This window comes from Nomia melanderi, chromosome 14, assembly GCF_051020985.1.
Source record: "Nomia melanderi isolate GNS246 chromosome 14, iyNomMela1, whole genome shotgun sequence".
NCBI classification, from domain to species: Eukaryota; Metazoa; Arthropoda; class Insecta; order Hymenoptera; family Halictidae; genus Nomia; species Nomia melanderi.
The window spans coordinates 5,655,521-5,669,480 of NC_135012.1; positions in this window are offsets into that span (position 1 = coordinate 5,655,521).

Genomic DNA, 13,960 nt, shown 5'->3' on the forward strand with positions numbered 1-13,960 from the left:
TCACGGTACCCCGATCGAACCAGGATCGAGATGAACGCATACCCTCCGCGATTTCGAACGCGAGCGAGACCTTATCTGCGTCGGAATTACTCGGAAACGGAAAGTCCCGCAATGTAGGATTCGCAACGATGATTTACGATTCACCGCGTCCCTCGAATTTGTAAACGCGCGATGCCTCCAGGCCCCGGGAATCGCGTCGCTGCACGGACCTTTCCCGTTTCCCGTTTGGTAAACATGTGCGACGCTTCCAGCGTGTCCCATTCTTTTCTCTTCTCTTCCCCGGTACTGATCCACCGCTGGATCGCGGTACTCGTGATATCTCTGCTACTTTGAGGCGCGGTTCCTTGGTCCCGGGTCTCCCTGCAACCTTCCGTGCACCGATACCTGCGGGCTGTGCGTGGTGCGGCGAGGTGGGCGGGAACACTATGCGGAAAATCCAGTCAACGTAGTAGAGCAGTTCGATCGGCGATTTGTTACGCGCTTTAACATTTCACGTTCGCCGCTCGTAGAACGGCGGCTACCGTTTAATAGTCGAACGGACGCGCCCGCGATCCTTTCTCGAACGGATAGACGGGGATCCTGCGCAACGCGCCAGCTATTTTCTTTTCCGCTTTTAACAGGTGGACCACCTGTTGTTTCATCGCGCGAACGCTTCCTCGACCTGCGAACAGGGTGTATGTACATGTAACTCGTTAACACGTTGAATGCCATGGGGGTCACCGGTGATCCCCAACCGAATCGGATTACTATAGTTCACTCGGTTAAACTATGATTATTTGAAGAGATTTCTACAGTATAAATAGTGCTGTATAATGTGGTGACATTCAGCTAGATGAATATGCAATAATAATGCAATTCAATCAAATGAATTAATATTATATTTTTTCGATTTGGGTATTTTGCTCTATGAAATCGTGGGGCGTTCAACGTGTTAACCACGAATATCCACGCGAATATGAAACTCGTGATACGGAAGAATTATCAGCTATCCGTTATGAGACAATTCGTTCTCCAGTAAATACGTGTATTCTATAGGGTAATTAGAGCCAAAGCGAATTGACCCATTCCAGATTTCTTCTCTTCAGGATTATTAAAAAAATAGCAGATGTTTCTTTGCGAGTTATTAACCCTTTGCACTCGGAAGTTTTTCACTAGAAATGTTTTAACATTTTCCGATGAGATAAAGACCATATTTTGTGAAACTAAATTTCTTATTCTTTCTTTATTTCAATATTTCTCAAATTGATGCATTATACGAGGTATAATAAGTGTCAAATTTTAAACTTTTACTGTATGAAATCAGGTAGTACGTGAGAGTCACCTCCCGAGTGCAAAGGGTTAAAGAAATTGCTTTGGCAATACGCGAATTGAACGATCAATCAATTAAAGTCTAAATAGTTGCACTCTTGAAGTTTTCACAGAGAAGTTTCAAAAAGTGAATTTCAGTGCTCGGTAGTTCTAGCGTTAAACGTAATCGACGCGATTACCGGTCTTGCCAGGTTAACCGGTTAAATCCCGGAGACATTTGGGAAACGTTCGGCGTCCCTGCCCGCAGAAGCATCGAATCGGTCCGAGGCTAAATCCCTGGCCCGTCAGCGTAGCTAGCGGGGAGTGTGCGACGGCGCCCTACGGGCGCCACCGTGCCGCGACGACCACGGTCCCGGAGATCTTTCTTTCTTCCTCCTTCTCTCCGTTCTCTGTTCTCGGCGTGCGGTTGTCGAGCACGCTCGTGAGCCACCGATGCTCCAGAGCGAGCAAAGAGAAGCCACGGGGAGGGTCGGCGGAGGAGAGCGGCTCCTTGGAAAGGCGCGAATGTCTATGCGTGCCGCGTCACCGCGTCACCGCGGAAACTAGAACCCGGCTAGAATCGTGAATTTTTTCCTTCGTAGAACCGGGTGAACGCGGATAGCGGATCGTCGGTCTATCGAGAAACCGCCTCGATCCTCCGAACGTCCGATGGAGTCTTTCTTTTCCCGCGCAACGCTCCGAGCGGACCTCCTCCCCGTGATCCGTTCGGGTGTCGACGGTTTTCCGCGCGACCGAGCGATTTCGAAGCGAGATCACGGTCCTCCCGGTGCACGCGTGAACTCGTGCATCTACGGCGTGCAACCGGCGCACGGAGAAAACGAGCGGCACCGATTCAACGGAACGTTCACGCGGTCAAGCGTGTACTTACGTGTTTTCCCGATATTTGATAAGAATCCGAAAAGTAATGGAAAACCGAGTCGTAAAACCGTTGCAATCAGCATCTCGCGATGACGAGACCTTGCAAGGGAAGAACCCCAATTGTCCGACTCCGATTTTGATACCTTTTTTTGCGAGACGATAGAATACATGTTACTAATGATACGTGTAAAATATTAGGTATAGTTACTGAAGAGTCTTTCAAATGCAAACGATTTAAGTTAAAGTGAGCTTGTCGACCGCTTCGTAACTCGAAGATTCTGGAGTCGATCCTGGTCTCCACTCCATGTTCCTGGTTTTTAATTGTTCACTTAATTTTACTTTCTTCTCATTTTAAACTTATTTCTCTGCACCGGTATAATTTAGTGCCACGACCCAGCATTTACGAGATATTCGTGGTGTCGGCATTTTGTTATGCTTCACGTGTTTTCGTACTCATACTAAAAAAGACTAAATAAATAAAAAATACAGGAATCACTGCGTCTCCGCAGTACGAAGCAATCAAGTCCACGTGAATGTTTCGATCAGCACTGTCTACGATTATGATGCATCCGAAAGGCATGTAACTTTAATTACTTGTATCTCGGAAACTATCGAGTAATTGCACCTGATATTTTACTCGTATCGCTGGAGACATGTACACCATCATCTCTCACCGAAGAAGCTATTAAAATCGAAGGAATAATCGGAGTCCTTCCCTCGTTAGAGGCGGCGGTGACTAACAGAGGCGGCTAACGTTTGCGCGAAACGATAGAAAGAAGGGTGACGCGGCGGCGAAGGGGGAGAGGAGAGAGAGAGAGAGAGAGAGAGAGAGAGAGGGAGGAGAGGTAGAAAAAAGGAGAAGAAGCGTGGAGAGAAAGGCGGTGCCGTGCGCGTTTCGAAAGTGGTGCATTCGCACTTGAACGGCGCCGTTTCGGCGATCGAGGCGATCGAGGCGATCGAGACGACCGGCCCGGAGTGTACACGCACGCCACGGGGGCGAGCATCACGCTGCGCTTTTAAACATTAACACGCCGCGCGTGCATTTACGCGCGAGGCTCCGCGCGACCGCTCCTAACCGACTCTCGTGCGCGCTTAGCGGTACGCGTCGCGCTTCGTTACATTCTCCGCCGGTGCCGGTATCGATATCGGATTACCGGTTAATTGCTAACGTAGCGTGTTCTCGCCCGGGGAGATCGCTGCTCCCGAGTTTGCGCCTCGAAAACGTTCTCCCTCGAGGCCAACGGCTCCGACCCTCTGCGATCATCGACTGGTCCCTTGCGCGTTCTCTTTCGCTACATACTTTTTACTCGCGCTCAGTCGAACCTGCGAACGAACTCGGTTGTACCGCGAATTTCAAACGGCGATAAAAACAATAGAAACGGGTCCGATCATCACGCCGTAGCTCCGTTGCATCGCTACTTGTCTTTAACACGTTCGCCAGCTGCGTCACACATTTGTGACGGCCGTAATGCTATATTTTACATAATGAGAATGAAATTAATCCTGTAGATATTGTTATTAGAAATTAGAAATTACGACATTGTATTTAGGAACTCAATGACTCGTTTCAGTTTCATTTTTTAAATATTTTGTTTACATTTATTGGATTGCAGAAAATATTCTAATTGAGACCGTCACCGAAATATGGTAGCGAACGTGTTAACCTTACTGTTGAGGTTTACAGGCGCTTTACAAATTTGTTTCGGCGTACTTTTGGTGCCTATAGGCGCTCGTAAAATGTTATTGACAATAATTATAACAAAGCTCGCTTGGAACGGACGTAACTGAATTCTGATTCGACAACTGTGTCTTCTGTTAGTCGTATGAGTCGCTCAGAAGGCAATACTGGTTGAGTCGAGAAAACGAAAATTCAGAGAATTAATGTTTTGACTTCTGAAATTATTATACGACATATTCAGAAGCTATAAAAAGCTTTATGACCTCGAGAAGCGAAGAAACGAGTAAATCCTGTAATAACTAAAGGTAGTATTATGAATTCCATTAAAATTTACAAAAATCTGAAGACATCAAAAAGTCGACTTAACCGCGTTAGCTTCTGAGCGACTCATATATTATTCAAATGTGATTATTTTATACTGGTTTAGTTTAGTTCATTGCAATGTTTTGATTGTTCCAATACACTCTTCAAAATGTCGTAAAATTCCAGTGTTCTCAGGTTGCAATTGATCTTCAGCCGCATGCAAAGAGCTGTACGCCTCAAAACCCGCCGTGACAAAGGGTTTTGAGATTAATTGACATTCGCAATTAATCCCGATCCGATGTGATCGACCCGTCTATCGTTCGATCTACTTTTTCGGCGAGAGTGAAACAAATATCCGCGGAAACGATGCGGGTAAACGATGCTCCCGCGGAATGTAAAAAAGTAACAGCTACAGAGCGGCCACTGTGGATCGTAATCGAATGCCCATTAACGGAGCCTGTTCCCGTCTTCAACAAAGGCATATTGTCCACGGGAAAGTCGCCGCGCGAGGCTTCGACCGATTCCTCTCGCTTCGTCGAACTCGGATCGAAGCGACGATCTTGAGGCTCGCGCAGCGGAATTTCCACGGGAAATCTGTCTCGTTCGTCTTTTCCCGGTTGATCGCGGGACCAGCGATCCAGATTGATTCGCCGCGCGCCGGTCGGCTCGCGTAAGGACGTCGATCGTTATATTTTTAGAAATGATCCTCGACGCTTTTATGGATTCGCGTCGCCCCGTTCAGCGCTGACTTCTAGCACATACACGCGAAACGCGCCGTCCCGCTAGCGAACGAAGCGATCTCCCATGTCGCGATTGCTCTCACGTACACCGCGTTGAATTCTCGATTGACCGGAGCCTCGGAATTCGTAGGGATATTCGCGAAGCCGCAACGTAAACGATTTCCGCAACGATTTGTCTCTGTACAGCCGAATCGCTGAAATCGCGAGCCGACACGCCGCGCGGCACAAAGAACACGGTGTTCCATCGTTCCCGGATGCGTACGCCGGCTGACTGTCCGCTGTCCATTTAACGTCGCTTGTCCGCATGCTCGCTGGTTCCGGCGTAACTAATTCTCGCTAACGATGCACCTACAAACGGGCGTAAACGACGCCGTGCTCGCCGCAGGACCGGAATGCGTCGCCTCCACCCGGGACGCAAAGTTAACCCCTTCATTTGCAAGTTCTTAGTTATTTCTGGAAGATGTCTTTGTACTGTTGATTAAGTAGCTTCAAGTCTATCAATTATTTCCTGCACGGATAACTTTGAGTTCATTAGGTCTTTCACTTCTAGCACTATTATAGTTCAAAATCAGCTTTGGCAAATAATTAGTAAATAAGACTTTGCAATATTGCTGCATCGAATCGAGTGGTAAACAACCGATGGTTCATCGAGTTCTCTCGTAACCGATAAAAAGTCCGTTCTCACATTCGGATTCTCTTGAACCTGTACGACAGACCTGTTTCTCGGACCTGATACATCGATATATCGGCCGATCGTGGATTCCCGCGCTTCGCAGGATCCGCGTTTCTGGGACGATGGCTATCTCTCCGCATCGCGCATCGCGTCGCGGGAATACAGATGACCGCGGAGGCGAGGTGGACAAAGGACTGCTCGTTCCTCCCGCTGACTAACGGCCGATTGCTAATTGCTAGAAATAGTCGCCGCATCGTCTCGTTAATTGCCGGCGGGTCGGGTAATACTCGAGCGCTCCGTGTAGCACGTAAGCAGATGAGCGGGAACGCGACGCCGAGCGAGATGCAACGGTAACGCGTCCATTGCGCGCAATTAACATTAATTACCGTGATTATTCCTTCCACCGGATACGATCCAGTTGCGCGCGATCGTCGCGACCGAGAACGATCCAGGGAAAAAGGATGATTCGTGTAAATCAGCGGAGGACGATCGGAACTCCGGTTTTTCCATCCACGCCGTTGCCGCGCGCGAGACGATCGGCCGATCGCAGGTGGTTCGACGGTCGAGGCCGGTCCTTCCTGACAACGCGTGGCCGTGCTTCGCTATCTTATTTGTTTCGCGGGAGAGTTTCTCGCGCGCGACGGACCGCAAATAGAAGAATATCGGGTAGACAGAGTTGGCCACCGTTGAATCTCGGAAAGCGGAAAGAAAGCGGACGAATAATATTTACGAAAGCGAACAGATCCGTAGCGTGCGGCGACGTTATCGCGACAGCCGCTTATCGAAGTCGCAAACTTTACGGAGATACCAGGGAACGAAAACAAAAAAGAGCGAAAACGAAAGGGGCAGTCCCTGGAGGAGCGTCGGAGAAGCATTTTCGAATGTCGTCTAACGTTTTCTGTCTGCGCGGCGCGACCACTATCGGGAGGGCGGTCTTCCTCCTCCCGAGCTCGATAAAAAATTGCGCTTCGGACGAAAGTATACTAGAGAGTCGTCGTCTCCCGTCGCCGCACGCGTCCGCCCCGTTATCGCGCGAGCGTACGTGCAATTAGAGGCTGGATCGCGGCCGAACGGTATTATCGCTCGCGCGAGTAAGGGAAGACCGAGGTCGCTCGGTTGGCCGGAACGGAGCGGGCCGCCATAAACGCGCGTACTCAAGGAGAACTATGGGGATAAGATAAAGGAGGCTGCAGAATCATCGTAATACAACGAACATTGGATAATTACGACGCTCGAGGGGACCGGAAGGTTGCAATTACGGAGAGGTAGAATCGAATCCACCCCAAGAAACGAACATTTTAGCATGACGGACGTAGAAAGGGACCACGTGAGTGAAGGGAAAAGAAAGACTGAGAGTTGAATAGTTCGGCAACGTTTAAGGCTCCGAGCTACAGACTTTTAACTCAAAAATCGAACTTTATTCTTGACCTTTGACGAATGAAACTTTCACCGTAACGTTTGTTGCGTTTTTTTTATTAAAATGGCATCAAACAAGATAGAACCACGGTCATAATTGCTTCTATAATGAGCGACTGAAGTTTCGGATATAGAAACTGACTGCGAATAGAAAAGAAAAAGGCCTTGAGCATCGATTTCGACAATAGTTACACCCTTCAAACGCGACCGGTCGTCAAGCGTTATGGCGTATTAAAAAGAACCTAACGAGGATATGGTGGGGATGACGATGTTGCGAGTATGAAGAGGTCTCCGATGTTGCAATTATCCAATGTTCACTGTACCGTGTATCGTGTGTCGCTGGGCCGGTTGCAGGAACCGGCGACCGGTATCTCGCGACCGGCTCGTCGACCGACTTATATTACTTTATCGAATCGCTCGTTACGATAAGGTCGACCGCGCTCCGCAATCTCTTTCCTCGGCGGATAAAACGCGTTCCTATTACGATCGCCAGCGATCGGTCGATCGTTTGAGCGAGCCGCGATCGGTGTTGGCGTTGATCGTTCCCGTCGAATCGGTCGGCCGCGGCGACCGCTAGAAAATTCGGATCGTAGACTATGGACGGTCGCTCGGTATTCACGCGGGTCCATCGGAGGTTCGAGCACTCGGGCCGGAGCCTCGTGTTAACGAAAAAAGAAGACCGCGGAGGACAATCCGGTGCGCTTGAAACCGGATTTCGGGATTAGAATCGGTCGGTTCTTTTCTGCGAACCCTTATTCGTTTATGCAGCGGCGGGCGACGGAGATCTCGCCTCGCCTCGTCACGTCCCGTCCCGTCCCATTCCGTTCCATTCCGTTCCATTCCGTCCCGGCGAGTCTCGACGAAGCTCGAGGAACCGCGACAATGGGTAACAATGGAGGTAGGGATCGGAGAGGGCAGTCCGCCGGGCCCCGAAATCACGATCCATTCGTTTCGCCTCGGCTCGCCTCGTCTCGCCGCGAAGGGGGAGGAAATATATTTCATTGGGAGACAGGCAGCGAGCTGACAAAAGAACGAGGCCCGGTCTCGCGTCTCGTGTCTCGATGGGATACATCGTTACCACGATCGCCTTCGCGCGCGGCCTCTTTTTATCGCCATTACCGTGTACGGCAGATGAAAAATGGCCTCGCCTCGCGGTTCCCGTGTTGTCGTCTATTAACGAAACACCGGCGACCGTGGAGGATATACGGATCCGATCGTATAGCGTCGGGTGATCGTTTCCATCGATGTGATATCGTCGCGTGTTCATCTTGATTATTACGCTCTATGAATCCTGTTCGATCCCTCGAAGCGAGACGACGATAAAACGGCCGCGAGAAATTCAAAAGGCGTTTCGACGGCGGATCGGGGGAGCCGTATAAGCCGATCGTAGGTCCGACTCGAGGGATCGTTTAACGCGTTCTCGCCTCTGCCAGCGCGCGCGGACCAACCAGAAAATAAAACGCGGCGGACCGATCTACGGTGTAGGTAGAAAAAGAAAAGGGAGAAAGAAAGTGAAAGACGAGAAGAAAGAAGGAGAGAGTGAGAGAGAGAGGCAGAGGACGCGTGTATGGACGGCCCTGACGGGGCCGAAAATCTCGATCCGTTCGGCGCCAGTTACGAGGGCCGTACGAGCTGGAAGTATATTTCATTCGGCGGACCGACGTCGTACGGAGCCACAAAAGAGCGAAATCCATGTCTGGGCCTTAACGTGCCGTGGCGTCCGGAGCTTTGGGTCAGTCCGAGCCTCTCCGACCGCATCACCCTCGGTTCTATTCAACCGCAAGATCTGCTCCAGGCTCGTGCATATCCAGTCCCAACACCCTGCGCTCCATCCTACGCGTATCCGCGCCTGAAAACGGGTTATCTTTTAGATACGATTAAAAGGATGTTCGCTACCGAGTGCCCGTCCTTTTCGTTCGTATCGGTTAAGAATATTCGGAACGACACTGCCGATTCTTCGATGCCCGCGTTCCTCGCGGTCCATTCGTCCGCCACAGAATAATTTCAAACATCTGCGTGGAAAGTTCGCGTCCCCGACACGTGTTTACCAGACACGAACACGTTTCCTCTCGCGAACAATGTTTCCACCATTCTAGATTTACGACAGCCAGGATGCGGACGTTGAAGGCTTCGATGGATTCGTCGTGCGAACGATGTTCCTGTTGCGCTGCACGTTGAAGAGGAAGAGGCGTATCTTAATTACAGTGATGTCTGCTTAAATTGCACTATACTTAGAAGCCAGCAGTGAAATTTAAACGGACAGGATACAGTCTTTTTTCTAAATAGATGTAAATAGATTTAAGAGGAGCAAGCGGGATGGACACAGTACGTCGGCGGTTGGGACTCGATACTTTAAAGCTATACCGCTACTGAACAAAGATAAACATGCGAAAGGGAAAATTTCATTTTCAACCATTTTCACGTAATCTTTAGAAATGTAACGCCAACGGACTGCTAGCATTCTGCCAATTAAAATCAGTCCGAACACAACTCAAATTGGAGTAATTCGATGGATTTAGAACATTCAGATATTTCATTCCATTATTTACGTTAAACGGGAAAATTAGAATTATATTCGATTCAATCAGAAGAATCTCAATTATCCATTAATGCTACAATTATAAAAATAACACGAAAATTACTACAAATGAAATTTTCTTTGATGTTTACTTATCGTAATGCCGGCATCTAATTAATGTGTACCGCCTCCTTTTATTCATTGTATTCGTTCTCTATCCTCTACTGAAATGAAGCGAGCTGGAGGATCGACAATTACTGTTACGAAAAGAGTGGAGATCCTGAAAATTCAAAGGATTTTAGTAACATTTAAGCGGGCATCACTATATTTCACCCAACACGACGAGCGACGTCGTCGCGCTTGCTCGAGCATCGCGCTTCGCAGCCGACGTTCCTTGGTCAAGATTAGTCGGTAGGACGGCACATTGGATAATCGATCGTAATTGTGTCTATTTAGCGGACGGGGACCGGTGCTCCCGGCCGTTCTTCGTATTCGATCCCAACGGTCGTCTAACGCTTGCCGCGAGAACGCGAATAGAGGACCCGCATCACGAAATTACACCGATAAATCGTGGCGTGGCCTCTTCAATTCTTAAAATCGACCGTCATCCTCCTCCCCGGCTGCAATCCCGGGGATTACGGCACAGGAGGTTACGTCGTCGTTTACTTATGCAAATTTCAGATTCCATTACCCGTCGGGTCTCTCTTCAAGGATTCCGCCGGGAATTCTTCGACTTCCACCTCCTTTGACCCTTGATCTTTCCGCGTTGCTGTTAAGTGGCGCCTCTTTGTAATTGACTTTTCAGGCCATTGTCCTTGCCGCGTTCTCGCCGTTGCTTCTCCTCCAGCTTCCATCGGGGATGCTCGTTCACCGATGTTTCTGAAACCCGAATAGAATCTCAGAACGACGCTTCCTTTACAATTTTCGAGGTAAAGATTCCGAAACGAGCGACACCGCACGTCATCGGAAGATGAATCGATCGCGCGGAGGACTTCGCGGTAAGCTGGAGGCCGGGCGACGTTTAACAGGCCGGAGAAAAAATAAAAGAGGAGGCAAGGACACGGGACGAAATGAATTCGCTCGATTAAGCGCGGAAGAGCGGGCTACCTGCCGCGATAACAGTATCCTTTCCTCCGGTCGATCGTTGCTCGCGCGCTCGGCCGGGATAACGATATCTTTAGAGCCGGCTTTTATCGCTAAAAGTCAGGTGTGAATTGGGGCCACTGGTGCTCGATCAAAGCGGACCTGCCGCCTGCGATTCGAAGACGGAGAGAAACGGGCCTCGGTAATAGAGGAGGAAACCAGCCGATAGACCGATGTCCCTCCTATCTGACCACCGCGACAAATTGGAATATATTGAACTTTAACTCTTTCCCTCCACCTCGCGCGTATCTCCGTCTCGCCGTGTCCCGTGAAATCGCCCGCGGCCCTCCAGAACTTCCGATATCGTCCGAAATTAACGCGAGACCGACCCATTACGTGCCACCATCACGCTCACGGTGTTTCCACGCCGAGAAACACGATTTACATCCGATTTTAATCGCGCGTGATGCAACCTACCGAGCTTAATAAGTTAACGAACCGAAGTCGCGCCGTATTTGGACCGGCCGCGTCGACCGGGCCCATGAGATGGGAAAACCTGTTGAATTTTCGTCACAGATCCGCGTTGTACTCGGTCGACGCGACGAGTCCTCCTTTTTTTCGCGCGCTTCGTTAACCGAAACGGAGTGGTACGCTTGTAACGAGCGTCTTTCTTTCGCAAGGCGTCGCGGAAGAAGGAAACTCGTCGAAAAGAGAACGGTCGGCGACGAATGAAACTGGTACGGACGGTGTTCGGTCGGTTCGCACGAGGCGGGGGCGCGCGGTAAGCTAACTACGACCCTGGCGCAGTTGGTCCTTATTCAGAGACGCGAGAGGCGAGAGAGGACGCGCGGGGGCCCCGGCATAACAAAGATCCATCGGGACCGGTTTCGTGTTCTGCCCTTTTTTACATTCCCCGAAGAGGCCCCGCCGAGCCGCGGGTGTGAAAACCGACACCCACCCACTTGTTATTTTGTCAAACACGAGCCCTGAAAATTATAGGAATCACGCGGTATCGTTGCTCTCCTCCTCGGAGCCCGCTCGCTTCAAATTATTCTCGATTGCACGCTCCCGCTCTTTCTCTCCCCCCACCACCTCTCTCTCTTTCTCTCGATACATTTTATAACCGTCAATTAAACGCGACGCGGACCGATCTCGTGACCCGCTACCGACGCACCGCGCCGTTTCCTCGCCGTCTCGGAATCGCGCTCCTTCCAGTCTTCTTCTCGTTCTCTTTCCGCTCGCGTTCGTCGCGTGTCCACCTCCGGATATTCGTGTTCCTAGCGTTCGCTGATACCGAACACGATAACGGCTGATTCGGCGACTCCTCCGTTCGGATGCTGGTTCGGTTGTTGCGTTGTTGAGCTAATTACAGCCTACGCTGCAAACGAATCGTCGATAAGCTCTCAGTATCTTGATCGAACCATCGGTTATTCAAGCGATTCCCACTTGACCATCGTGATTTCGATAATTCTTGAATCGCTCGTCGATCCGCTTTAGAATCGTTTGCGTTGCGCAATGGATCGCTTCACCGAGCAGATCGAGTTCATCCTGCGACGCTTTAGAATCGCGTTAAAGCGAGCTTCCGGAAATTGATTGGAGGCGGCCGAACCCCGCTAGTTGCGCGACGCGGTCGCGTAGTCTGCTCGGCAATTAATCCTGTAACAACGTGTTAGATTTTGAACATGATTTAACAAATATAAATGTTACTCGATTCAATCGAAGTCAAAGTAAATGTTGTTCTTCTGTAGTCTTATCACGTTCGCTACCAAGCGCTTATTTCGGTGACGGTCTCCTCAATTAGAATATTTCCTTCGATCCAATAAATCTAAATAAAATATTAGAAAAATAAAACTGTAACAAGTCATTAAGTTCCTAAATATAAAGTCGTAGTTTATCATTTCTAATAACAATATCCATAGGATTAATTTCATTTTCATTATGTAAAATATAGGATTACGGCCGTCACAGATATGTTGGTAGCGAACGTGTTAACGACAAATTAGTCATATTCAATCAGAATTTAGGAAGATATCGCAGAGCAAGGGGTTAAACGCGATGCTGAGCGGCTACCTTACCTTCTCGCTGCCGAGCGGTTCGTACGGCCAACACGGCGAGAACGGCCCCGAGCAAATTGGATCGCCATGTAATTTCGCGCGGGACACTCGCGAAATTGTATCCGTTTCGTAATTAGAATCGATCCGCACCGCGCCGCGCCTTATCTCCGACGGAAACCTGTTTTCCCAACTTGCGGCTTCGGTTTTCTCGCCGTTCATTTCGCGTCGCGGTACCTGCGCCTGGAATTAATCAATCCCTTCGATCCCGACGGAAGTTCCATTAGTTCCCGACGAGACCCATTAATCCGTGTAATCGAATCTGTTCGGATGACTATATTAATCCGTTGCATTCGAAAGTTTTCAGCTAGAAATATTCAACGTTGCTCGACTAAACATCGACGATATTCGCTGAAACTAATTTAACGGTCGTTCGTGCGTAAATTAAGGAACGAAACCAATTTATTTCGATACTTCTCATATTAGCGGGTTGAATATCGTGGGGCTCACCGGTGATCCCCGAACAAATCGAATTATTATAGTTCGCTGGGTTAAACGATGATTATTTGAAAACATTTCTGTATTTATAATTAATGATACCTAATACGGTGACGTTAAGCCAGACGAACGCGCAATAATAATGAAATTCAGTTAAACGATTTAATCTTGTATTTTGCTCTATGAAATCGTGCTGCATTATTAGCCCTTTATGATCGGCACATTTTTCTGGTGACAGTACCAACTAGTAGAAGTAAATATATATATTTTCAAAGTTATTTTCCTGTAGGTGGTTTATAATAAATATATGGATATTAAAAATTTGTTGAAGTTGATGTGTTTTTTTGTATATGAATTCTGTAAAGAATAATAAATACAATACCTCTCGATCGTAAAATGACACTGTACTCAGAAAAAGAACATGTCGCCATATTGGCGGCACCGATTTCAAAAACAAATGTTAAATGTCGCCACTGTGGCGACATCAATCGCAAAGGGTTAAACATTATAATTTTACTATATTCAATCGAATGGCAACTACTTCTCCAGTTCAAAAATTTAATCCATACTTTAGCTGCGAGATTCGATTTTCTTATAAAATCTTTAATACTAAAACTACCAAATGGGTGAAAATGGTCTCATTTATTCTTTTATAATAATTGAAAGCATACAAATGCTTCTTCAAGAAATGTTTAAAATAGTTGATGCATTAATATACAAATTAAAATATAACTCAACTGACATGTTAATCAACACTTCTATGGTTTCTAGAAAAAAATGTTTAACCCTTTGCACTCGAGAGGCGATTCCTAGTCGCCATTTAATCGAACACCG